Source organism: Lepus europaeus, chromosome 12 (genome assembly GCF_033115175.1).
Source record: "Lepus europaeus isolate LE1 chromosome 12, mLepTim1.pri, whole genome shotgun sequence".
Lineage (NCBI taxonomy): Eukaryota > Metazoa > Chordata > Mammalia > Lagomorpha > Leporidae > Lepus > Lepus europaeus.
In genome coordinates this window covers 37,371,188-37,395,298 of record NC_084838.1, presented here as the reverse complement: position 1 = coordinate 37,395,298, position 24,111 = coordinate 37,371,188, and the positions used below count along the sequence as shown (strand labels likewise).

Genomic DNA, 24,111 nt, shown 5'->3' with positions numbered 1-24,111 from the left:
GAAGGTAATCTTTCGTAGTCAGCTAACAGGCACATCTACGGAAAACCTGCCAGCCGCCTCCAGGCCCCTGGCCTAGCCAGCTCGGCACACACAGCCAATTATCACAGTGGGCTTTCATCTCAGATATGGAAACTGAGGCAGAGTGCAGCAAGCTGAAGCCCAGAGTGAACAATTCTCAATCCCTGGAGCAGGAAACCAGGCCTGCCAGGCAGCTGTTACACCTTCGTGATCGTTCTATGGGATTCCCATTTCTTACGTAGGATTCTCCATAGACGTAATGAAGCTGAACATCCATGCGTATACTGTGGGGAGGAGTGAGGGGGTCCACATCAGATCAGGCCCCCAGCCAGCGATGGAGACTCGGGCTTGGAGGGTCCAGGAGTGGGGCCGGCTGCCTGGGACACACGGAGCTCTTGTCTCCGGTGGGGAGAACACCCCAAAGCGAGGCTATGGCCCAGGGATGCTATAGTGGAGATTCCAGCTCCTGCTCAGAGAACAGCGTCTAGCTGCTAGAAATGTCCCTCGCGACTAACTGCACCCCCCCAGAAAAGTCCCTGCTCCTCTCCCCACCCCCCCTACCGCCAGTGAGGAGGCCAGCATTCAGGGCAGAACGGGAACCTTCCTGAAACGGAAGCCATCCACACGGCTTTCTCAGTCCCCCCCCCGCAGCGCCCCTCACGGGGCCGGCCCCCTGCTTAGTCTTTCTGGGAGGGGAGCTTCTCAAACTTGCCTCAGCCTCAACCTCAGGCCCACCCCCATGGGGCCTCGGGGGACTTGGGGGATCCACAGTCATCATGGACAAGTCACGGGTCAGCAGCCACCTCTCTTCCGCACCGGCACCAGTTAATCATCTCTTCCTGGTGATTTGCATGACAACCCCCCTGCACTTGGGGGCCCAGGGGAGTTTTCTGGTTTTATCGCCTCAATTAACTTTGGCCTCCTGGGTCACTGTGGATTCCCCACCACAGACCTGGCCTCTGAAGCCTGTCTCTGCTCCGGGAGGCTCTTGTCTTTCCACGCACCTTCCCTGGCCATCAGCAAGCCAGGTTGCCCACACAGCGCCATCTTGCAAGGGGTGGGGAGACTCGGTCATGGCAGAGTTCATGAAGTTCTGCAGGATGTCAGAGCTGGAAGATTGTCTAGTCCACGCTTGCCAGCCTACTTCATCTCCCACTTCACAGATGGGAAGACCAAGGCCAGAACTGGAAAAAGCTTTGCCCTTGGTCGTACATCAGGAGGCATGGCCAGACCTGGGCCTTGGCGCTCTCCCCATTAGCTCCCTCTGCCCTTCTCTACTGCACTTCATCAACAGAAAACTTCAACAAATCAGGAGCAAGGGAAAAAATGTGTTCAGGGTTTCAGCCTGGAGTCCCAGCAGGCTGTTCCCTCCAGGCCCTACCTGTCCACACGGCAGCCATGTGTCAGGGCCCCACGCAGCCTCAAGCTGCCAGGCTGGGGCGTGTGAGCACAGGGCAGCAGCTGAGCCACATTCCCTCTGTCAGCGCGATGAGTAAGCCCTCCCTCAGAATCCTCATGAGGAGCCAGGGAGGGGATGTGAGGATTGTGAGACAGTTGGGAGGGGACCAGGAAGCAGCGGATCAAGTGAGCAGAGGAAAGATCTCCCGTTCCCAGACCAAGCCCCCAACGCTTGCTCCTGGGGTTTCCAGGACAAAGCAACTGTCAGAATCAGAAGGTCACTCTTCTACAGCTTGGAGGACTTTCTGATATGATCAAGCCTAGAACCCTCTTGGTACATACAGGGAAACTGAGGCCCAGAGAGACCCTCCCATCCCATAGTGACAGGCAGACCCAGCACTGGTGTGCAGGCTGTGACTCCCAGGGTGAGGGACAGGGCACGCGGCAGGGTTTGGAGGTGTCCTGAAGCAGGGAGCAGGATGGCCATCTTTTCAGAGCTCTCCAGGCTAGAGAAGAAAAACACGGCAGAGGAAGGCTGAGGTTTCTCTGTGACAACAGACTTGGTGCTATAAAGAAACCAGTGCGGTTGCGACGGGGAAAGAAAGGCTGTGAAAGTGAAATGTGTAATATGTGAGAGGAGGAAACTGAAAATGTGTTCTCCATCCCATGCAAATCATCTGTGGCCCTTTGTCCTGCACCTGCAGCGGCTCACAACATACACAACACAGCCTCAGACAGGGCTCAGGGCCCCACACCATCTGGGCTGGGCTGCCAGCTCCAAGTGCAGCAGAACAGGCGTGGAGATGGGAGGTGTCCCGAGATGTCCCGAGATGTCCCGAGATGCCCATGCTGCACCTGCGAGTGTCTGACCTTCCAGGGGGCTGCCAGGAGGAGAGCTGGCTCACAAAGAGGCCCGGCTAAAGTGGCCCCACTGGGCACTGCCCTCCACTCGGCCGCACGCATGCCCTCCCTGGTCAGCTCCGGATTTCCTGCCCTGCTCACCTCCTGCCCCGCCCCTCTCCAGATACCCCTGGCTTTTCTGTCCTGTGAGAATTTGCTCGTGCTGTGGGCCCTGCTGGAGATGCTCTCCTTCCCTGCCTCTCCCCAGTGCTGCCAGAAACCCCATGGGGAAACCCTCCCTTCTGCTCCAGGCACCGTTAGTGTCTCTCGCACCTCTGCCTCTCCACCTCTCTGCACTTCCTGATCCTGGCCCTTACCTGCAGGTTTTAACAGTCCATTTACATCCTCAGTTTCCTACTGTAGACAGGGCAGGTATTTATCTGATTCTTCTTCGCATTCCCAGAAGCCAAGCACTGTGCCTTGTACCCATTAGAGGCCAGAGATGGCAAACATCGAGTCCGAGCCTGGGGCAGCCTTGTTAATCGTGAGCAGTTCTCTATTGGAAACTCAGCGGCTTCTCAGCAGGGTCCCAGGTAGTGCTGCTCGTCAACCAAGATAGGCTTTCTTGGGGCTGGCATTGTGGCATGGTGGGTTTGGGCAAAGCTGCCACCTACAATGCCAGCATCCCATAAAAGGGCACCAGTTTGTGTCCCACCTGCTCTACTTCCAATCTAGCTCCTTGATAATAGCCTGGGAAAAGCAGCAGGGGATGGCTTGGGCCACTGCCACCCATGGGAGAATGGGATACAGCTCCTGGTTCCTGGTTTCTGCTTGGCCCAGCCCTGGCCATTGCGACCATTTGTGGAGTGAACCAGTGGATAAAAGACCACTCGCTCATTCACTCTCTCACCCTCTCTCTGTAACTCTAACTTTCAAATAAATAAATAAATCTGAAAAAAAAAATGTGCTCTCTCTTTTTCTTTAGAAAGAAAATTTTAAATGTTTTAAATTTATTTTCCTTTTATTTAAAAGGCAGAAAGACAGATCTTTCATCCATTGATTCACTCCCCAAATGCCCACAACAGCCAGGGCTGAGCGCAGTCCAGGTCTCCCACATGGGTTAGGCAGGGACCCACATACTTGAGCCTTCATCTGCTGCCTCCCAGAGTGTGCGTTAACAGGAAGTTGGATCAGAAGCAGAGCAGCTAGAACCTGATACGGAATGCAGGCATCCAAGGACAGCTTAAGCACTATGCCAAACACACTCCTAAAGCTGACCTTTTAAAGACAGCTTGTTTGTGAAATTAAACTATGCTGTGATCATATACTTTGAATCATAATATGTCCAAGTCCAAATTCAGACCAGAAATGAGGAGCTGGAAAACTAGTTTGAATTTTGCATATATTACATGCTCTTTGTTCTGCAGCTTGGTGCAGATAGCCAAGCTGACTTGACCAATGTGAACCCTGGCCACTGTGACACAGGGTTTTCCAAATTCACCCCATGGCTGTCTGGAGCCAAACTTGGGAACAACACACCATCTCAGACACCAAGGTCCAATGGAAAGGACCGTCCCCAAGGTCCCTGAAGGCTGCCATACAAGCGGCAGGCTGTATACACCATGGAGGAGGTTGCTGTTTGCAGCTGCTGCACACTGGGGCCCCGAGCTGATCTGTGATTTCTGAGACATGCCAAGGCTCCCTTCCTCGCCATGCCCTCATGCTGTCCCAGGTTTCCTCCTAAACAATCCACCCAGGGATTCCTCAGTTCTGTACTCACATACACACTCACATACTCACACACGTGCACATACATGAACACACTGGCTCACATGCCTGTGCTACACTCATGTCACACACATGCCTATATACACAAGCATGTGGTCCACACACACGTACTCTCTCCCATGAAGCATCTCATGAGCTCCAGGAGTCTTGGTGAAGATTCCAGGGCTACAAGGAGGGGCTGCATTATACTGGACATAGCTTCCCCTGCCCTTGTAGACTCCTCTTCCACTCTCTCTGCCTTCTCTCATCTCTTCCCTCCATTCCTCCAACAGTGTCTCCTCCCAAGTTTCAAATTCTTGTCCCTTTGATTGATTGGTTGATTATTTATTTTCTCCCATACACTGGTTCATTTCCAAATTTCCAGGCTAGACCAGGCCACAGCCAAACCTGCAAAGAAAAAAAAAAAAAAGTTTAAGATTTATTTATTTATTTGAAAGGCAGAGTGACAGAGAAAGAGATCTTCCATCTGCTAGTTCACTCGCTAAATAGCCACAATGGCCAAGACTACCCCAGGCTGAAACCAGGAGTGAGGAACTCCATCTGGGTCTCCCACATGGGTGCAGGGGCCCAAGGACTTGGCCCATCATCTGCTGCTTTTCTAGGTGCGTTAGCAGGGAGCTGGGTCGGAAGTGGAGCAGCCGGGATCAATCCGTGCTCCAGTATGGATGCACTTCACAAGCAGCTTCCTCACCACTGTGCCGTAACACTGGCCGCCCCAGAGCTGGGAATTCCACCCAGATCTCCCACACGCGTGTCAGGGACCCAACTACTGGAGCCACCCCCTGCTGCCTCCCAGGTGCACCTGAGCGGGAAGCTGGAGTCAGAGGCAGAGCCAGGTCTCAACCCAAGCACTCTGATACGGGGTGTGGGCACCCTAAGCGTATCTTAACCACGGCACCAAACACCCACCGTCCCTCTGTTTGGAGAGCCATTTTGCTGCCCTCTCGGGAGGTGAGGGCAGCCCATGCTGAGCCTACATATCCCAGCCAGCCAGGGCGTCCTTTCCCCATGAGTCACTGGAGTCACGTGTTGATCTTGTCTCCAGTATCATTGTGAATGAGTGAATGGCTGTAACAGGAGACTGTCTTGTCCCATATCCCCATTGCCCACCCTGAGCTGACCGTTGAGTGATAAACCCTGTTCTGTTGAAGCCCCTGCTCAGTGCCCAGCACTGTACCCCGCAGAGAGCTCCACAGCCTAAAGGTGGAACAGACCCATAAGTAATGCCGGATGAAGGGTGGGAGTGATGCCATCCTGGAGGCCGAGGACGTAAGGAGGAGGAGGACCAACTCTCCAGAAGGAGATGGGGACGGTCAGCTCGGGGAGGAGGAACGGCACGCGCGGGGGTGCAGGCGGCATGATTGCTGGCTAAGTCGTGCGCCCCTTTCCCTCCATCATCAAAGCCTCAGAAATACATCTGTTCAGGGTCTGACCGTCCTCCAACACACACGCATCAGAGGCAACCACTTTCAGATTGCTATCACTGCAGGTCAGTTTCGCTTGTTCTTGAACTTCATTTAAACGGACTCGTCCAGGAGTCAGCGTGTGGCGCTGTGGGTTAAGCTGCTGCCTGTGATGCTGACAGCCGTGTGAGTGCCGGTGCCAGTCCCAGAGGCTCTGCCTTCCAACCACCTTCTGGCTGATGGGCCTGAGAAAGCAGCAGGTCTCCCACTCGCCTATCTGGGACCCAACTACTGGAGCCATCCCCTGAGAAAGCAGAAGATGACCCAAGTGCTTGGGTCCCTGCCACCCACGAGGGAGACCCAGGTGTAGTTCCTGGCTTGTGGGAGACCCAGGGTAGTTCCTGGCTTCTGGCTTTGGCCTGGCCCAGACCTGGCACCATCTAGGGAGTGAACCAACAGATAGATCTCTTTCTCTCCGTATCTCACCCTCTCTGTCACTCGGCCTTTCAAATTAATAATAAAGAAATCTTTTTTAAAAAAAATATGATCATCCAATATGTATTCTTTTGTCTCTGACTTCTTTAGCTCTGTGTGTCCGTGAGAGTCACCCACGGGTAGAGTAGTTTAAAGCTTTGTGTCAGACATTGGAAGTTAGGGTACTGAACTTGAAGAAGCCCAAACTGAATACAATAGTTGCCTAATCACCCCACCACAGCAGCAGGGCTCTTGTGAAAATGAGCGTTTATCCTCTTGTTGGAAAAGCTTACCCAGGACGTAAGCCTCAAGGACCACAATGTATAGCGAGCTCGCCTGCCCCCACGCAGCGGCGAGAGGCTCACTCTAGCCCACGACTTAAGAGACTCCGCTAAACCCAGGGTGGATTTTCTATGCCCAGTGGTTTTCCATTTTGTCTTTTAATTTTTACTTTAAGGACTTAATTTTAACAAAAGAGCCAAATTACCACCAAGCTTTGAAATGAACTTGTTTAGAGGAGTTAAAAAACAGGCTTTAGAATATGGGGCTTTAATTAACTTTGGAAGATGGTAATTAAACAGATCCTGTGCCCTGTCTCACACTTTGCAAAAAGCAAGGAGCAGAGAGACTGGAGATGAGGTGTTCACTTGGGCAAAAGTCTGCAACTACCTGAGGAGCTTTGCCTGCCCCACCCCGGCCTGTTCCCCCCGGAACAGTGACATCAAGGTCTGTTGAGTTGGGACCCAGGCACCACAGTGTATTTTTTTAAAATTTATTTTTATTTATTTTAAAGCCAAAGTTAGAGAAAGAGGGGGAAGAGGTAGATCTTCCATCTGCTGGTTGACTCCCCAAATGGCCACAAGGGCCCAGGGCTGGGCTAGACCGAAGAATCTGGGACTCCATCCAGGTCCCCAACATGGGTGCAGGGGCCCATTGGGCCATCTTCCACTGCTTTCCCAGGTGCATTAGCAGGGAGCTGGATCAGAAGTAGGACAGCTGAGACTCAAACTGGCACTGACACGGGCTGTCGGTGTCCCCATGGCAGCATAACCTATTATACCACACACCAGCCCCAACTATGATATTTTTAAGCTCTCAGATGATTCCACTGTGCGTCTCAAGGTCGAGAATCTCCAGACTGAGTGGCAGTGACCGGACTAGAAATCCTGGAAAGGAAGCAGGGATGAGGACAGAGAGGTCGTCACACCGAAGCACATGTCAGCTCTGGGAGGAGCCAGGAGGGCCGCAGCCCAGCCAGCCGACACCGAGGGACAGTTGCAGCCTCTAGGACGAGTTCTGCTGTGTTTAAAGCCCAATCCAAGCCGACTGGTGTCCTTTGAAGAAGGAGACTCTGACATACAGAGAGGCACCAGGGGTGCACAGAGGTGCCCATGCTAAAAGACACAAGGGAGCGGCCATTGGAAGCCCAGGAGAGCAGCCTCAGAGGAATCTAGCCCCACTGATGGCTTGATCTTAGGGCTAAGAAGTTCTGCCTCCCCAGTGGCACTTTGTCACCAGTGTGAAGAGTCTTTTTTTTTTTAAAGAATTATTTTTATTTTAAAGACAGAGATGCAGAAAGAGGTAGAGCCAGAGAAAGAAGTCTTCCATCTGCTGTTTCACTCCCCGAATGACCGCAATGGCCAGAGCTCAGCTGATCTGAAGCCAGGAGCCAGAAGCTTCTTCCAGGACTCCCAGACAGGTGCAGGGGCCCAAGGACTTGGGCCATCTTCTACTGCTTTCCCAGGCCATAGCAGAGAGCTGGATCGGAAGAGGAGCAGCCAGGACCCGAACAGGTGCCCACATGGGATGCTGGCGCTGCAGGCTGGGACCTTAACCTGCTGTGCCACAGCGCCTTCCCTGTGAAGGGTCTTAGAAGGGTTACTCCATTGGCCCAGTGTCTCCACTTTTAGGACTCCACCCTAAAAATCAACCAGGACACCCTTAAAGGATTATCTACCAAGACATGCTTTGAATATTCTTTATAATTATGGATGCTGGAAATGCTAGACAAAGAGAATGGAGAAGTAAATGATAGCAGTCAATTCAATAGAGCATGAAAAAGCCATTAAATGGTCAAGAGTTTCTTTAAGTTACGTATTCAGCATGATCTCTCACCTATAAAACAAATGCATTGAGAATGCCCTGCGACAAGAGAACAGATAAATAAACCCTGGGTGTTCGCCAGGAAGAATGCTACACTGCCCGCAACAGCACCGAGGACCCTCCGAAGCGGATGCTGAGCTGGAGGAGTCTGGCACCAAAGATTCCATTTCTGTAAAATTCAAAATAGGCAAAGCTATCTGAAGGGGAGGGTGGGCAGGCAAAACTAACCTACGGTGTTAACAGCATGGCAGCTGCCTTGGAGAGAGCGTGACCAGAGGAGGTGCCAGGAATCCTCCTGGGGTGCTGGAAACGTCCTACACCTTGCTCTGGGTTCCAGAGCCTGCCCTGAGACCTCCTCACTTTTCCCCAGGAATGCCAGGCAGGAGTCTGCTCTCTGTGGTCGCCAACATCGAGGGTAACTACAGGTGGTTCTGCCTCCCTCAGCACCTAGGAGGAGACCCACAGGAGTCTGCTTTCCAGCTTGAGCCCGGACCTACACATCTGTATCCTAAAGCCAGGCAGCCGTGCCGGTCCCAGGGTGCAGGGGAGAATGGCGGAGTGGAGGTGATGAGCAAGTGGCTACCGCATCCCAGACACAGATGGGCAGGCCCGGGCACACACTGGAGAGGGCAAGACTCTTTGAAGGCTACGTATGGAGCAAAGGGGCTGGTGCCATGGGTAACTTCAGCTCTAGGGCTCAGGAAGGGAGACACGGTGGCCTGGGGTGGGGGAGGGGACATCAGGACAAGGTCTGGAGTTGAAGCCGTGAACCCAGGCTGGCTCAGGTGGCCTTAACTGATCTGTTCCCCTTTGTTTTATTCTCCTGTAATATCAGATGGAATAGGAGTTTTAGAGGTTCTCTCTCTCGTTTTATTTTCTTTTATTTCGTAATGACCTTTTGAGGCCTGCTGTATCCCCAGCCCGGTTTACAGAGGACAACACTGAGGCCCAGGGAAGGGGAGAGAGTGCCAGGGAAGGGGAATGTCCGTGTGCAGGCAGCAGAGAGGGGGCCAAGGGTGGGGCCTGACCTGTGTCTGGTGAGGGGGCAGAAGGCGCCCCATCCCCCATTCCCCCATCGCTGCTCACCGCCTCCTCCGGGAGGCCCTCCGCCCAGTCATTTCAGGAGTGGCACCGGAAAATTGCAGAAATGCGCAGTGTGTTTACACAGCTCAGCGGCAGTTCCTTCTGAACTCCCGGGGGGTATTTTGGTTGGACTTTTTAAATTATCCAGATTAGCATGAGGTGAATTCCCACGTGTGAAGGCTTCTCATTTTGTGAGACCAGCTGTCAAAGTGGAAGTGGGCGATGGGCCGGCATGCCCCCTCAGTGGTGGGTGTAATGGGCAGGGGCTAGCAGGCCGGCGCGCCCCACCCAGCCCCACCCTCCACCTGCCCCTTGTCAACAACACAGGCTCCATAAATGCAGCTCTACCACTGGTCAGCTACAGCCTTTGCCTCCCTCCAGAGCTGCCCGAGTTACCAGAGGGGCAGCTCTGGGGCCTCTGCGTGGGCCCTTTGGAAGAAGTCCAGATAAACAGCCATCCGGGAGGGGGAGAAGCACCACCAGGGGGTGCCCTACCTCCCACCTCCCAGCCTTCACCACTGCCCTTTATTTCCCGGCATCCAAGTCTCCCATCTCTGCCCGGCGAACACCTGCCCAGTGCCCCTGGGGCTGCGGGGCCGAGAACACAGGCTGCAGGCCACAGCAGCTCTCTCCAGAAAAGCACGGGCACAGTGGGGACTCCGCAGTCGCCTGCTGGAGGGCCACCTCTGGCAGCACCGCCTCTCGGTGGCCCCCGCACTTCACACATTTCCACGCTCTGCTTCAGAATATAGGCACTGAAGTTGCACAACTAAGGGCTGGCATTGTAGCGTAGCGGGTTAAGCTGCCGCCTGTAGCCCTGGCATCCCAAATGGACACTGGTTCAAGCCCCAGCTGCTCTACTTCCGTTGCAGCTCCCTACTAGAAAACAGCAGAGGATGGCCCATGTGGGAGACCTGGAAAAAGCTTCTGGCTCCTGGCTTTGGCCTGGCCCAGTCCCAGCTGTTGTGGCCATTTAGGGAGTGAACCAGCAGATGGAACATCTCTCTCTCCCTCCCTCTCTCTCTCTCTCTCTCTCTCTGTGCGTGTGTGTGTGTGTAACTCTCTTTCAAATAAATCTTTTTTTTAAAAAGTTGCACAACTAAATGTGCTTGAAGATTTTATAATAGAGCTGCACAATTTATATCCACACATGTACAGACATTTGGGAATGTGTATGTATATATGAAGAGAGAAGGAGATATAGATATAGATATAGATATAGATATAGATATAGATATAGATATAGATATAAATTTATGCAGGAGGGATATCTTTTTCTTTTTCTTTTTTTAAGATTTATTTACTTATTCGAAAGGCAGAGTTAGAGGTGCAGAGGCAGAGAGGGAGAGAGAGGGATAGGGAGAGAGAGGGAGAGAGAGAGAGGTCTTCCAGCCACTGGTTCACTCTCCAAATGACCTCAACCGCCGGAGCTGGACTAATCCGAAGTCAGAAGCCAGGAGCTTCCTCCAGGTCTCCCACGACAGTGCAGGGGCCCAAGGACTTGGGCCATCTTCCACTGCTTTCCCAGGCCATAGCAGAGAGCTGGATCGGAAGTGGAGCAGCCAGGACTTGAACCACCGCCCATATGGCATGCTGGCATAGCAGGCATCAGCTTTACCCACTATGCCTCAGTGCTGGGCCCAGATGTCTTTTTTCTTTTTTTTTTTTCTATTATTTATTTATTTATTTATTTGAGAGGTAGAGTTACAGACAGAGGGAGAGACAGAGAGAAAGGTCTTTCTTCCATTGGTTCACTCCCCAAATGACTGCAACGGCCAGAGCTGCACTGATCCAAGGCAGGAGTCAGGTGCTTCTTCCTGGTCTCCCATGCAGGTGCAGGGCCCAAGCATCTGGGCCATCCTCCACTGCACTTCTGGGCCATAGCAGAGAGCTGGACTGGAAGAGGAGCAGCCGGGACTAGAACCGGCGCCCATATGGGATGCCAGTGCCACAGGCAGAAGATTAATGTACTGCACCACGGTGCTGGCCCCTGGATGTCTTTTTCTTTAAAGACTTATTGGGGCTGGTGATGTGGTGCAGCAAGTTCAAGTCCTTGCAGCGCTGGCATCCCATATGGACACCGGTTCTAGTTCCAGCTGCTCCACTTCCAATCCGGCTCCCTGCTAATGGCCTGGGAAAGCAGTGGAGGGATAACCCAAGTTCTTAGGCCCCTGCACCCATGTGGGAGACCCAGAAGAAGCTCCTGGTTTCAGATGAGCCCAGCTCCAGCCATTGTGGCCATCTGGGGAGAGAGCCAGTGGATGGAAGACCCCTCTCTCTGTGTCTCTACCTGTCTCTGTAACTCTGCCTTTCAAATCTTTTTTTAAAAGATTTATTTATTTATTTATTTATTTGAAAGGTAGAGCCACGAAGAGTGAGAGAAAGAGAAAGATCCATCTTCCATTCACTAGTTCACTTCCCAAAATGCCCACAACAGCAGGGCTGGGCCAGGCTGAAGCTAAAAGTCAGGAATCCCATTCAGGTTTCCCACATGGGTGGCAGGGCCCCACGTGCGTGAACCATCTTATGCTACCTTCCCAGATGCATTAGCGGGGAGTTGGGTTGGAAGCAGAGCAGCAGGGACTGGAACCAGCACTCCAATATGGGATGCTGGTGTCACACGTGGGGGCTTGATCCATTGGCTCACAATGCCACCACCAGATAGATATCTTTGCATATTCCTAGGGAAAAACTTGGAAAGACACACACGAAACTGTTCCTCTTGCTCCTCACTGAGAAGTGGGTTTTTGCTTTCATGAAGCCTTGTTTGAATTTATTATGGGCACATGTGAAGGTTTTAAGGTTTTTTTGTTTGTTTGTTTTTCAGCTCTCTAGAACTTTTATTTATCTATTTGAATGGCAGAGAGACAGACAAGACAGAGAGGGATCTTCTACCTGCTGAGTTCACTCCTCGGATGCCTACAACAGCTAGGTAGGGCAAGGTTTAAGCCAAGAGTCAGGAATTCAGTCCGCATCTTCCACATGGGTGGCAGGGACCCAAATGCTTGCGCCATCACCTGTGCTTCTTAGGTGCACATTAGCAGGAGGCTGGAATGCGAGCAGAGCCAGGACTCAACCCCAAGCCCTCTGATACGAAATCCGAGCGTCCCAAGTGTTGTCTTAACTGCTGTGCCACAGTCCTGCCCTTACGGCTCAATTTTAAAGTAATTATTTTTCTTGTTTTACTTATTTGAGAGAAGAGAGACTGACATACAGAGAAAGAAAGAGCTCTGCTGATCCATCCCCCAAATGCCCACAACAGCCAAGGCCGGAGTGAGGAACCAGGTCAGCAACCCAGGTCTTCCATTTGGGTGTCATGAACCCAGTTAGGTGAGCCATTGATGCTGCTGGGAGATTTGCATTAGCAGGAAACTGGAGTCAGGAGCCGGAGTCAGGAAGTGGACCGAGGGGCTCCAGTGTGGGATGTGGGCATTGCAGACTCTCGGCTGAGCGCTCACCCTGAAGTGTCTGAGCTTTAACAGACACCTCTGAGTATACATCCGTCTTCTCTCTTGCTGCACTGTGGGGACCTTCTCTGTCCCCTAGCCAGCCTCGGCCAGGGCCAGCACCTTAGCAGAAAGCTGGATCGGAAGTGGAGCAGCGGGGACTTGAAAGGGCTCTCTGTTATGGGACACCGGCCACAGCTTAACCTTATGGTGCTTTTTTTTTTTTTAAAGATTTATTTATTTTGAAAGTCAGAGTTACGCACACAGAGAGAGAAGAGGCACAGAGAGAGAGAGAGAGAGAGAGAGAGAGGTCTTCTATCCGCTGGTTCACTCCCCAATTGGCCACAATAGCAGGAGCTGCGCCGATCCGAAGCCAGGAGCCAGGTGCTTTTTCCTGGTCTCCCACATGGGTGCAGGGGGCCAAGCACTTGGGCCATCCTCCACTGCCCTCCCGGGCCACAGCAGAGAGCTGGATCGGAAGTGGAGCAGCCAGGACTAGAACTGGCACCCATATGGGATGCCGGCACCACAGGCGGCGGCTTTACCCACTACACCACAGCGCCAGCCCCAAGTTGTGGTTCTTTGAAGTATGTATGCGGGACTCTAATGAGGCCCTGAAGCAGAGGATACCAGCTAAGTGGCTCCGAGAAATGTGTCATCATTGGGCTTACTTTTTTTTTTTTTTTTTCATTATAACTTAACAGAACTCTATTCCAGAAGTATTAAGAACAAAAAATAACAAAGAAAAGTGTATCATCAAAACACCCTGACAAACCCCCCCTTTGTATGTTCATGCAGTTCCTCAGGGCCTGTGTGGTCCCGTGTGAGTGCATTGTGCACACATCCCAGTGGACTGACCGCTCACCGTTTGCTGCCAGACCTTTCGTAACTTCCTGTTGTAGCCTGAGCCTTTTCTATAAAATCCCCAAACCCTTATGAGTGCAGTCCAGGCCATGAAGCAGACATTTAAAACTTATTTAACTAATCATCTTGTTATACTGAGGCAGCTTCCTATTGTTTTCATGACAGCTTTCATCAATTTTTTGAATTATAGCTTTTGCCCAAATGCCTTCCTAATTTTGCTCTGGGGACCCACTGAGAGATGGTTGGGTGCCCCAAGCCCAAGACCCCAGAACAGCAATCTCAAGGTATCTGGGCCACAGACTTGTCTACCAGTGTCTACATGACATAGAGCTGGCCCTGGACATTGAGTCAGCGCACAGCTTCCTACTTGAGTCTCTTATGGAAGACAGTCAGCAGAACTCAAGAGAAACGTGCGCAGTGGCAGCAGCGGCCATTCTTGGACGGTTAACCAGGATTTGCAGATGCTGGTCTGCAGGTCCGTTCTGAGCAGCACTCGCCCATACTGCTTCATTAAGCACGGATGTTTCATTGTGGAAACGCAGGGGGAGTGGTGGTTAGGCCTCAGAAAAGAGCACCCGTTGTTCCCACGAGTCTGGCACTGTGCTACAGCCTTCCCACGCAACATTCAGTGGATGCCGCAGCCCTCAGCTGCCAGCCCGCTGTGGACATGCTCTCAAGGGCTTGCTTCACGATCTCTCCAGGGTGTGCTGCCCGTGCTCAGGTTGCAGAGGGCCCATGCACTGCCGTGGACAGGCACGAACAGCCAGGGATGCCCCCTGGAAGCCAGCAGAGCCAGAACAACTCAGGCCACTGGGACTTCTGTACCGTTGGCATAGTTCGTAGGGCCCTGGAGGACGTCATTACAGATGGTGATCCTGCAGTTGGATTTCAGTTACGATACCCTGCCATGCGACTTTCTGGTTAACACCAGACCTCCCATTCCACAGTGGTCCCCTAAGATTAAGTTGCTGGTGATGTCGTAGCCACCTTAGATCGGATAAGCTCACTCCACCATGTTCCCGTAACAACGAGCTCGCCTAGCAACACATCTCTCAGGATGTAGCCCAAGCGACATATGACTGTGCTCTCAGAAAAGACAAAGAGGAGCACCGAGTGAAGGGAGGGGCCTCAGGATTTGTAAGCTGCAGAGCGACACAGTCAAGTTTGAGAAGGAGCAAACTCTAACTTCTGTGTGGAGAACAGATTAGAGCGGTCAGAACCCAAGGCAGGGGTCTCGTGGGAGGTCAGGACCAGAGCAGTGGCCAGGGAAGGGGGTGGTAACACCAGCCCCAGTCCTTCCCCATCACGGCTTCCACACTCTGGCTCTCGCTCCACCCTGAGAGGCGGGTGCTCTCCTACCCATGGACTTTAAGCCAGGCTCTGTGGCAAACGTTGGTCCCTCGAATGGGATGGAAGCTGCTGGATCCCACCTCTGAGAACTGACCTTAAGAGGCCTCCCGCATTTCCACTTGCCGTCTTGTGCACCTGCCATCACCCTAGGGAGGACCTGGGCAGCCAGCCCGCTGACCCTAGGAGTCAGAGAGATGTGGGGCAGCGTTTCCCACCAGGTCACAGGCTCTCTGAGCAAGCCCAGCGATGGTAACAGAGCCACAGGGCCGTGAGAGCAGGTGCCTGTTACAGCGCCCTGGATCCGGTGGCTGTTGGCGGTGTTGCTGCAGTGGGGACGGAAGATGTATGCGAAGCCAGGAACTACATAGGGAAGCAAATGGGGTGGGTGGTCTGTTGGGTGAAATGGGTGAGACTGCAGGAGAGCCTCCGCGAACTCAGGGTTTAGCTCAGGACCCGGGGGGTTGAAGGTGCCAGTGCCTGGGAGGGAGTGCTCAGGAGGAGGAGAAATGACCTCAGACTCAGGTCCCCAGCACCTGCCCCGTCTGGAGGAGCCAGGCCCGTGGCAGGATGAGCCCACGGAGGCTGAGCCACTACTAGGATGATCACACTCAGCTGTGCCCAGGGGCCCCCAGCTCTGCCAGGACTGCCCCTCTGGCGCAGGTCCATTAAGATGAGGGGATGTAGGAGACCTGCCAGCCACGGAGGCCACCTCAAGACAAGCCTGCGGATTTCCCAGGGGCTTCCTGAAAAACAGCAGCCTGCATCTCGTCACTTTCATTTACTTAAAATACCTGCCTTTGCAGCAGTGAAACTGCCCAAAATACTCACTTCTTTATTTCCAGTGAGACAACCTGAACCCAATTTGCATTGGATAATTATTTTCAATTAAGTGATAACAATCCCGTTTTGCACAAAAATCATCTTGTCCAGAGGCCAGTTTCTCCCATCCCAGGAGGAGGTGCAGTAGCATGCTGGCCAGTCCCCCGCCACCAGAGGGAGGCCCCAGCTGCAGGACCCTGTGGGCCAGGTGGGCCCTGGACCTGCTTTGCCCTGCAGCTGCTCTGTCTGCTGTGGATGAAGCAGGGAGCGCCCCCTGACAGCTGCCAGCACAGAAAAGGCATCCGGCCAGAGAGGGGCCCGAGGCAGAGATGAGGGGCCTGAGCTCTGCACCAGCTGTGCGTCCCTGGACAGGCCAGCGATCCCCAGGCCGCAGTGTCCTGCTCCGAGCAAGCAGCAGAGGGTTCCACGTGCGGAGAGTGCTGTAGCTCAGCTGTGATTCTGTCCTGGTCCCCCTCCAGATCTCCCAGGTCCGCAGCTGGGTTTTCAGGCGGGAACCAGCCCAGCAGCCAGGCCTCCCGCCCTTCCCGGCTGCTCTGCTGCCTAGGCGAGGAGTCACCCCCTCCAGCAGAGGAAGCCGGAAGCCCTGGAGCCTGCTTGTGTGCGCAGGAGCCGAGAGCTCCCAGCAAGGGCTCCCTGGAGCTGCAGCGCTGACCCCCCCCCCCCCAGGTCACGGGGCGAGCACGTCCAGGGTGGGAGCCAGCCCACGCAGTGTCGCCGGGCGTGGGCCTGAACACCTGCAGCAACAGCCGACTTCCTTCTCCCCCTGCAGGCCCCTGCCATGTCTGCCCTGGGGGAGCCTTCGGCCATGCCTCTCTGACTCCCCGCGACAGCTCCTGAAGTGGACAAGGCCCATCCCTGCTGCTCCTCGCATCCCCCTAAGTGGCACCTGCTGTCCACTCAGCCTACTGACCTTGGTCACTGCTCCGGCACACCTCACCGTCAGCTTAAAGTCACTGTGTGCGCTGTTCACACAGCTGTGCAGGCAACAAAGCTGTAGCCTCAGCCCAGCCCCATCCCCCCTCCACACCCTTGTGCCCGTGATGGTACAACATGTGCAGGTTACTCCCACTCGATAGTGTCGGGGGTACCGGTGATGTCCCTTCGCGCAGCCCCTGGGCCGGCACCATTCTCCCTACATCCAGCTGGAGTCCTTTCCCTCCCTGACAGTCTTCCTTATTGCCGTACATCCGGGCAAGCATCCCTGCTGCGCGAGCTGCTTTAGACGTCTCCCCAGCGGCCCTTCCGCCTCCTGATGCTGTACTTCTCTCTTTTTTAAATCTTTTGTTTGTTTGAGAGGCAGAGAGAGAGCGAGCTCCCATCTGCTGATTCATCAGCATCCACTGCAAACACCTGTCCATGTAAATAAATATTTATAGAATAAATCACAGCAGTTAACGCGTCAGAAATATTATGCCCCCCCCCCCCATGCGCGAATGCGGGCTGTGGACATCATTCTCCTGCGGTCCGGAGGGCTGCGTGCAACACGGCCCCCTGTGCGCTGCTGCCGTGGCCTGCGCTTTCTCCCACCTCGTTCCCCGGCCTCCACATGCAGGCTGGGAGGGCGGTGGGGCTGACGGGGTCCACTGCCCCCTCCAGAGAGCTCTGAGCGCCATGGTGGTCACAGCTGGCCAATCTGGTTGTCACTTGGCAAAGACCTTTCTGGGTTGTGTGTTTTGTTGCTATTGATAAATCTAATCTCATTGTAATATGATCCAGAGTATATGCATCTTAGGAACCCTTGTTTGGGGGCTGGTGCTGTGGCCCAGCGGGTTAACGCCCTGGCCTGAGGCGCCGGCATCCCATAGGGGCACCGATTCAAGGCCTGGCTGCTCCACTTCCGATCCAGCTCTCTGTTATGGCCTGGGAAAGCAGTGGAATATGGCCCAAGTCTTTGGGCCCCTGCACCCACATGGGAGACCTGGAAGAAGCTCCTGACTCCTGGCTACGGATCAGCACAGCTCCTGCTGTTGCGGCCAATTGAGGAGTGAACCAGCAGATGGAAGACCTCTCTCTCTCTCTCTTTTTCTGTCTCTCTCTCTCTCTTTCTCTCTGTAACTCTGACTTTCAAATAAATAAATAAATCTTAAAAAAAAAAAAAAGAACCCTTGCTTGGGGGTCACTGCTGTGGCATAATGGGTAAAGCCACTGCCTGCAGTGCCAGCATCCAATGTGGACACTGGTTCTAGTCCTGGCTATTCCACTTCCAATCCTGCTCCCTACTAACGCCCCTAGGAAAGCAGTGAAGGATGACCCAACTACTTGAGCCTTTGCACCCAAGTGGGAGACCCAGAGGAAGCATCTGGCTCCTGGCTTGGAATGGGACCAGCTCGGCTGTTATGGCCAGTGGCCTTTGTGGTGTGCTCCTGCTACTGTGAGGGACAGCGGGGAGGACAGAAGTGTGGGGCACACTCGCCCTGGGTCCTGAGGCTGGCTCAGTGCTGGGGACCAGCGTCGCCCAAGAAGCCCTTGCTGGCTCCCTCTAGGGTTAGCAGAGCTGCTCTGTTGGGGACAGGTCAGGTGCACCGCCCTGACCCGGCTCCACTGCTGTCCAGCTGAGTGACCTTGCCAAACACGGCAGGTGCAAGTACAAGTGCCTGAGACTCTGATGCGATGTTTATGGAGGAAGACTTTGTCCTCAAAGCTCATCCATGCTGTAGCATGTGACAGAATCTCTGTGGTTTTTTAAAGATTTATTTATTTGTTCAGAAGAGTTAGAGAGAGGAAGAGACAGAGAGGTTTTCAATCTACTAAGGTACTCCCTAAGTGGCTGAAACAGCCAGGGCAGAGCCAAGCCAAAGCCAGGAGCTGAAAGCGTCCTCCTGGGTCTCCTACATGAATGGCAGGGTTGCAAGAACCTGGGCCATCTTCCACTGCTTTCCCAGGCCTTTAGCAGGGAGCTGGATCAGAAGTGGAGCAGCCAGGACTGGAACCGGTGCCTATATGGGATGCCGGCGCCACAGGAATCCGCTTTATCTGCTGTACCGCACTGCTGGCTCTGGGGTCTCCAGCTTTTTTAAAAAAAAAGTTTAAATTGTTTATTTTCATCTACTTGAAAGTCAAAGTGAGAGAGAGAGAGAGAGAGAGACAGAGGGAGATATCCTCCATCTGCTGGTTCATTCCCGAAATGTCTACAACAGTCAGGGCTGGGCCAGGCTGAAGCCAGGAGCCCAGAACTCCATCCTGGTCTTCCACATGGGTGGCAGGGGCCCAAGTACTTGAGTCATCACTTGAGTCATCATCCACTACCTCCCAGGATGCATTAGCAGGAAGCTGGACGGGAAGCAGCGCAGCCAGGACCGTAACCAGCCTCTGATGTGGGATGCGGACATCCCATAGAGCAGCTTCCCCAGAATGCCCTCCGTCATCGCCGTCTGTTTAGACGGAGTGGTCCTTCCTCCTGTGTATAAATGACATCTTATGCACTCGTCTGCATGCACAGCGCTGGGATGTTGCCACTGTTGAGCTGCTTGAACACTGGTGCACAGCGTCTGCTGGCGTCCTTGCTTTCACCTGTTTGGGGGTTGCCCGACATGGGCTCGCTGGATCGGGTGGTCCTTCAGCGTGTGGTATTTCGAGGGGCCGCCACACCTTTTCTGCACAGCAGCTCTGACTGTGAGAAAACTTCTCTGTTGTGTTAGACTCTGCGTTCCCCTCACTCCCCCAGGCCCTGGCTTTGCCCAGGACAACCCTGCTCAGTCTTGATGCCAGGCCAGAAATCAGCCAGGCTCTGCCCCGGGCAGGTCCCCAGCCCCCGTGCCCCCTCCCCCACGCAGGCCTCTCCCAGCACGCTCTCAGCACCCACGAGGAGGGGGCTGCCTGGGCCTTTCACTGCCAGCAGAGACGTGGGTGCAGACCCAGTGCCTGTCACAGGATCCCCTGCAGGAAGGCCCTCGCTCCCCTGGCCGCTTGGTGCACGTGTGGCCTTGAGGGGTGAGTGCCACCTTCAGCTTTGTACCCTGGACGCCGGTTTGCCTTACCCCAGCCCTGGCCTGGTCCTTTCTCGCTGGAAAGGCTGAGCGTCCACCAGCAGCAGCCTGGACTCAGCCCGGGAGGTGCAGTCCTAGTTCTGGCCTTGCCACCAAACGTACATCCTCCTCCTTGCCCTCCCCAGCTCCAGCCTGAGAGATTAGAAGTGGTTATTTCCAGATCTCTCTCTCTCTCTTCTCTCCCCCACCCCCCCTCTGATTTTTCCTTTACTCCTGGCCTTGTTCCAGCCCCTGGGGTGGGAATGAGGAAACCAAAATGAACTACATGTGGGGGCCCTGTCTTTAAAGCTTGGACAAAGAGATAGAATAAGGGCAAGAAGGCCGCACAGTAGGGAGGAGACTTGAGTGTGCTCAGGATGGAGGGGCCAGAGCTGCTTCCTGGAGCAGACAGGTTTAGAGCTGCACCTGCAGGACTTTCCCATGCTGAGATGGAAGAGGAGACAATGAACAGGGAGGAAGAAGGGGTGGGAGGCGCAGCATCCCTCTGCCAAGCGAGCACAGTGGTTGGCAAGGCGGCCCAGTGGGTGGGCATTGTGATGCAATGGGGTAAGCCTACATCTCACATCACAGTGCCTAAGACAGAGTCCACTCCCACTTCAATCCAGCTTCCAGTTAATACACACCCAGGGAGGCAGCAGTGACAGCTCAAGAGTTTATTACAGAGGGAGAGGGAGCTCTTTCATCCTGTGGTTCACTCCCCAGACGGCTACAACATCCAGGGCTGGGCTGGGCTGAAGCCAGGAGACCCATGTGGGACACCCAGATGGTGTTCCTGGCTTCTGGCTTCAGCCTGGCCCAGCCCTGGATGTTGTAGCCATCTGGGGAGTGCTGTGTGTGTATCGCTCCGCCTTTCAAATAAATAAACATAAATAAATAGACTCAAAAGGGAACAAAGCAGAATGCCGGGCAGGGAGGGGAAGGCCACTTGAGGTTTCCTCATTTTGTGGGCTCCCAGGGTGAAATGATGGATCCCAGGAGCCAGGATCTCTGTCTGGGTCTCCCACATGGGTGCAGGGGCCCAAGGACCTGGGCCATTCGCCAGTGCCTTCCCAGATGCATCAGCAGGGAGCTGGCCAGGAAGCAGAGGAACCGGGACTCAAACCAGCACCCCCACACAGGGTGTGGTCACAAGAGGTGGCTGCACCCGGCTCCCTCTCCTGCTCAGCCACTCTTCATGTGTCTGTGGCCAGCTAGGTGGTCTAAGATGACCTCATTCGCAAGTCCTGCAGTTGGCTGGTCAGGGCCTGGGCTACTGGGGAACCCACATCACACGCCTCACCATCTATCATATTCTGTTGGTAAAGCAAGTCATGAGTCCAGGCCAAAGGCAGAGTGGGAGGGACTATAGCTTTAGGGCAAGGGGCAGAGATACATGGAGGCCAGTATTACAACATCTGTGACTGCCATCATTCTACCAAAACTCCTACTTTTCTTGGCTGTCTTTTTTATAATAATAACTATTATTATTATTATTTGAAAGGTGGTATTACAGAGAGACAGAGACAGAGAGGCAGAGAGAGAAGCCTTTCATCCACTGGTTCACTCCCCAAATGGCTACAACAGCCAGACCTGGGCTGATCTGAAGCCAGGAGCCAGGAGCTTCTTCCAGGTCTCCCACACGGGTGCAGGGGCCAAGGACTTGAGCCATCTACTACTGCTTTCCCAGGCCACAGCAGAGAGCTGAATGGGAAGAGGAGCAGCCGGGACTCGAACCGGTGCCCATGTGGGATGCAAGCACTGCAGGCGGCCACGCCACAACACTGATTCCAGTGGCAGTCATTTTTGAGAGCAAGAGTTTTAAACAAACATACCACACATTTCACAGATGGCCGTGAGATGTGGGTATCACACATTTAATTTGCTTAAAATTTTTCTCTGATAACACTTAACCTTTGAAGTTGAAAAACAAAAATGCTGTGCTACCCATCCATTATCAAAAATGCCAAGATTCGATGACACAGTGGAGCCAAAGTGTCGGTGAGGCCCCTCTGGGGAGTGAGACGGGCCCCGCAGCCCGACTCAGCCCTGGCTGCTCCGGTCACTCTCAGGAAGCCCTTCTAGCTCCGGGCCTCCGTTTCCCCAACTCTAAGACTGGAGGGTGGACGGATAGCCCCTCTCCCATGGCATCACCAAGACCAGAGCCAGGAGGACGCCAGCCCTGCTCTGTGAGATGTGGGTTTGAAAGGAAAGCGCAGCACATCGGCGTCATTGGGACTGCGCTTCCGCAATCCACTTTTTTTTCTTTTTTTCAGATTTATTTATTTACTTGAAAGGCAGAGATACAGAGAGAGCAGAGAGCCAGAGAGCGATCCTCCATCCTCTGGTTCTCTCCCCAAATGGCCTCATCAGCAGGGGCTGAGCCAGGCTGAAGCCAGGAGCCAGGCGCTTCCTCCAGGTCTCCCACGTGGTGCAGGGCCCAAGCACTTGGGCTGTCTTCTGCTGCCTCCCAGGCCACAGCAGAGAGCTGGATGGTGGAGCAGCAGTGTTGTAGGCAGGCAGAGAGGATAAAATTGATCAAATTTGTGAGCTGGGAGACCACGCCCCTGTGGGAATCTCATCCCCTAACTGACCCCACCTGTATGCCCACCTGCCAATCAGACTATGTGACCCCTCCCCTTTGGAAGTGGATAAAAGGCTGGGAACATGGTGGGCCCGGCCCTTATTTTCCCTGGCTGCCCTGGTCCCCTTGTTGCCCTGTGCCTTTGGGGCGCATGGCCTTCGGGCCCGTTCTCTCTACCTTCGCTTCGCTGCTCGCGCTAAGCTGCTTGTGGCTGCTCACAACCGAACGCTCGCAGCACGTGGCTCTGGGCCTGCACTCTGCTCGGTTTGGACCCCTACTTCATTTCCGGACTTTTCTTTCTCCCTTAGATTAAAGCCCTCACTCTCCCATGCATTTCTCTCACTAAATAAAAACCTTAAAAACTTGCCATGCCGCCTGGTCTATTTGAGCCAGCATTCAGGATTCTTCTCTGAATACGTGGCAAGAACTGACACGGCTTATTAATTTCGGAAATATTGACGAGCAAGATGGTTTCATATGGTGACCCTGGTGGGACCCTTAATAACGGAGGGACCCCCCCCAAATGATACCTATGACTGCCCATATGCCCACCGCTGCAGGCGATGGCTTAACCTTTTTAGCCACAGCGGGGGCCACTCCACAATCCACTTTTGAAGAGGCTGTTTCAGTGGCCGGCGCTGTGGTGTAGTGGGTAAAGCCACTGCCTGCAGTGCAGGCATCCTATATGGGTGCTGGTTCGAGTCTTGGCTGCTGCACTTCCAATCCAGCTCTCTGCTCTGGCCTGGGCAAACAGTATAAGATGGCCCAAGTCCTAAGGCCCCTGTACCCAGAAGAAGCTCCTGGCTTCAGATCATCCCAGCTCTGCCCATTGCAGCCATTTGGGGAGTGAACCAGTGGAAGGAAGACCTCTCTCTCTAGAACCTCTGCCTTTCTGTAACTTTGCCTTTCAAATACATAAATCTTAACCAAGCAAACAAAACCACACAGACAGTGTCATGCGCAGAGCAGGGCGCAACCTCAGAGGCAGCACATGGGAGCTTCGATGTGTGTGTCCAGGCGCAGGCAGCACGTGCCAAGCAGCCATCACAGGGTCCGTGTTCTGCGTCTCACAGTCCCAACCCGTATTTGTGACCTTGCTCCATGTTCATTGTCTGTTAAATGCACAACACAAATTAAATTCTCAGGGTTTGCAATGAGCAAAGAAGCAAAGGTTTTATAAGGAACGCTCCTGAGTTCTGACAGCCTAGAGAAGAGATGGGGAGGTGGGAATCGGGTCAGCTGTCCTCCCAGCCTGGGCAGCACAGCTCAGGGGCTATGAGCAGATCTGGGCAGTGTCCCGGCTCGCGACTCTTCCCGCCCAGTCTCTCTTACTCTTCGTCCTGGCTGTACGGTTTTGTTGGCAGGTTTCCTCGGGAGAGCCACCCCTGCACTGCCCTAAGGCTGTCAGCAAGCCAGCTCTGCCCGCCAGATCCCTGCGCCCCGCCCCCTCACCACAATGATTGGCTCAGAGCTGGGCATGAGACTCAGGCAGCCAATCCGAATCCTCTTCTGGGATTGTTAGTGAGCCCTCGGGAGGCGAGAGGGTTCCACTGCGAAGGCTGTCCGGCTGGGAGGTAGTGGATCTGGCGGCCCACCACCCTTGTGGCCAACTCCAAGAGAGAAGGGGACAGAGACCAGGCCCTGGCAGCGAGGCCTGAGTGCACCTGCTGCCAGCCGTGCCTGGCTCGCCCCAGACTCCTGCACTTTGGGAGCCAGTGAATCCCGTGATTGCCACACTCAATACGGCTGCCACGTACAGTCGTGCAGGTTTGCACCGTGTGGCCATAGGGGACGTCCCTGCACTTGCACCGTGTACAGTCCTTTCAGCTGAATGGTGCGGCGCTCAGTCACCCCTCCTCTCAGAAGTCTTCCCGGATTTTTCCAGGCAGAGCCGTCACTTTTTTCTCTATGCATCCAGGTATCATACAAATACACACCGAGGGGCAGGTGCCTGCATG

The 24,111-nt window shown here is 54.1% G+C and overlaps 1 pseudogene; it reads right to left on the bottom strand.

The window, feature by feature from the left end:
- Positions 1-3,824: 3,824 nt before the first annotated feature.
- Positions 3,825-3,951, bottom strand: LOC133772096 (small nucleolar RNA SNORA70; annotated as a pseudogene).
- Positions 3,952-24,111: the final 20,160 nt, after the last annotated feature.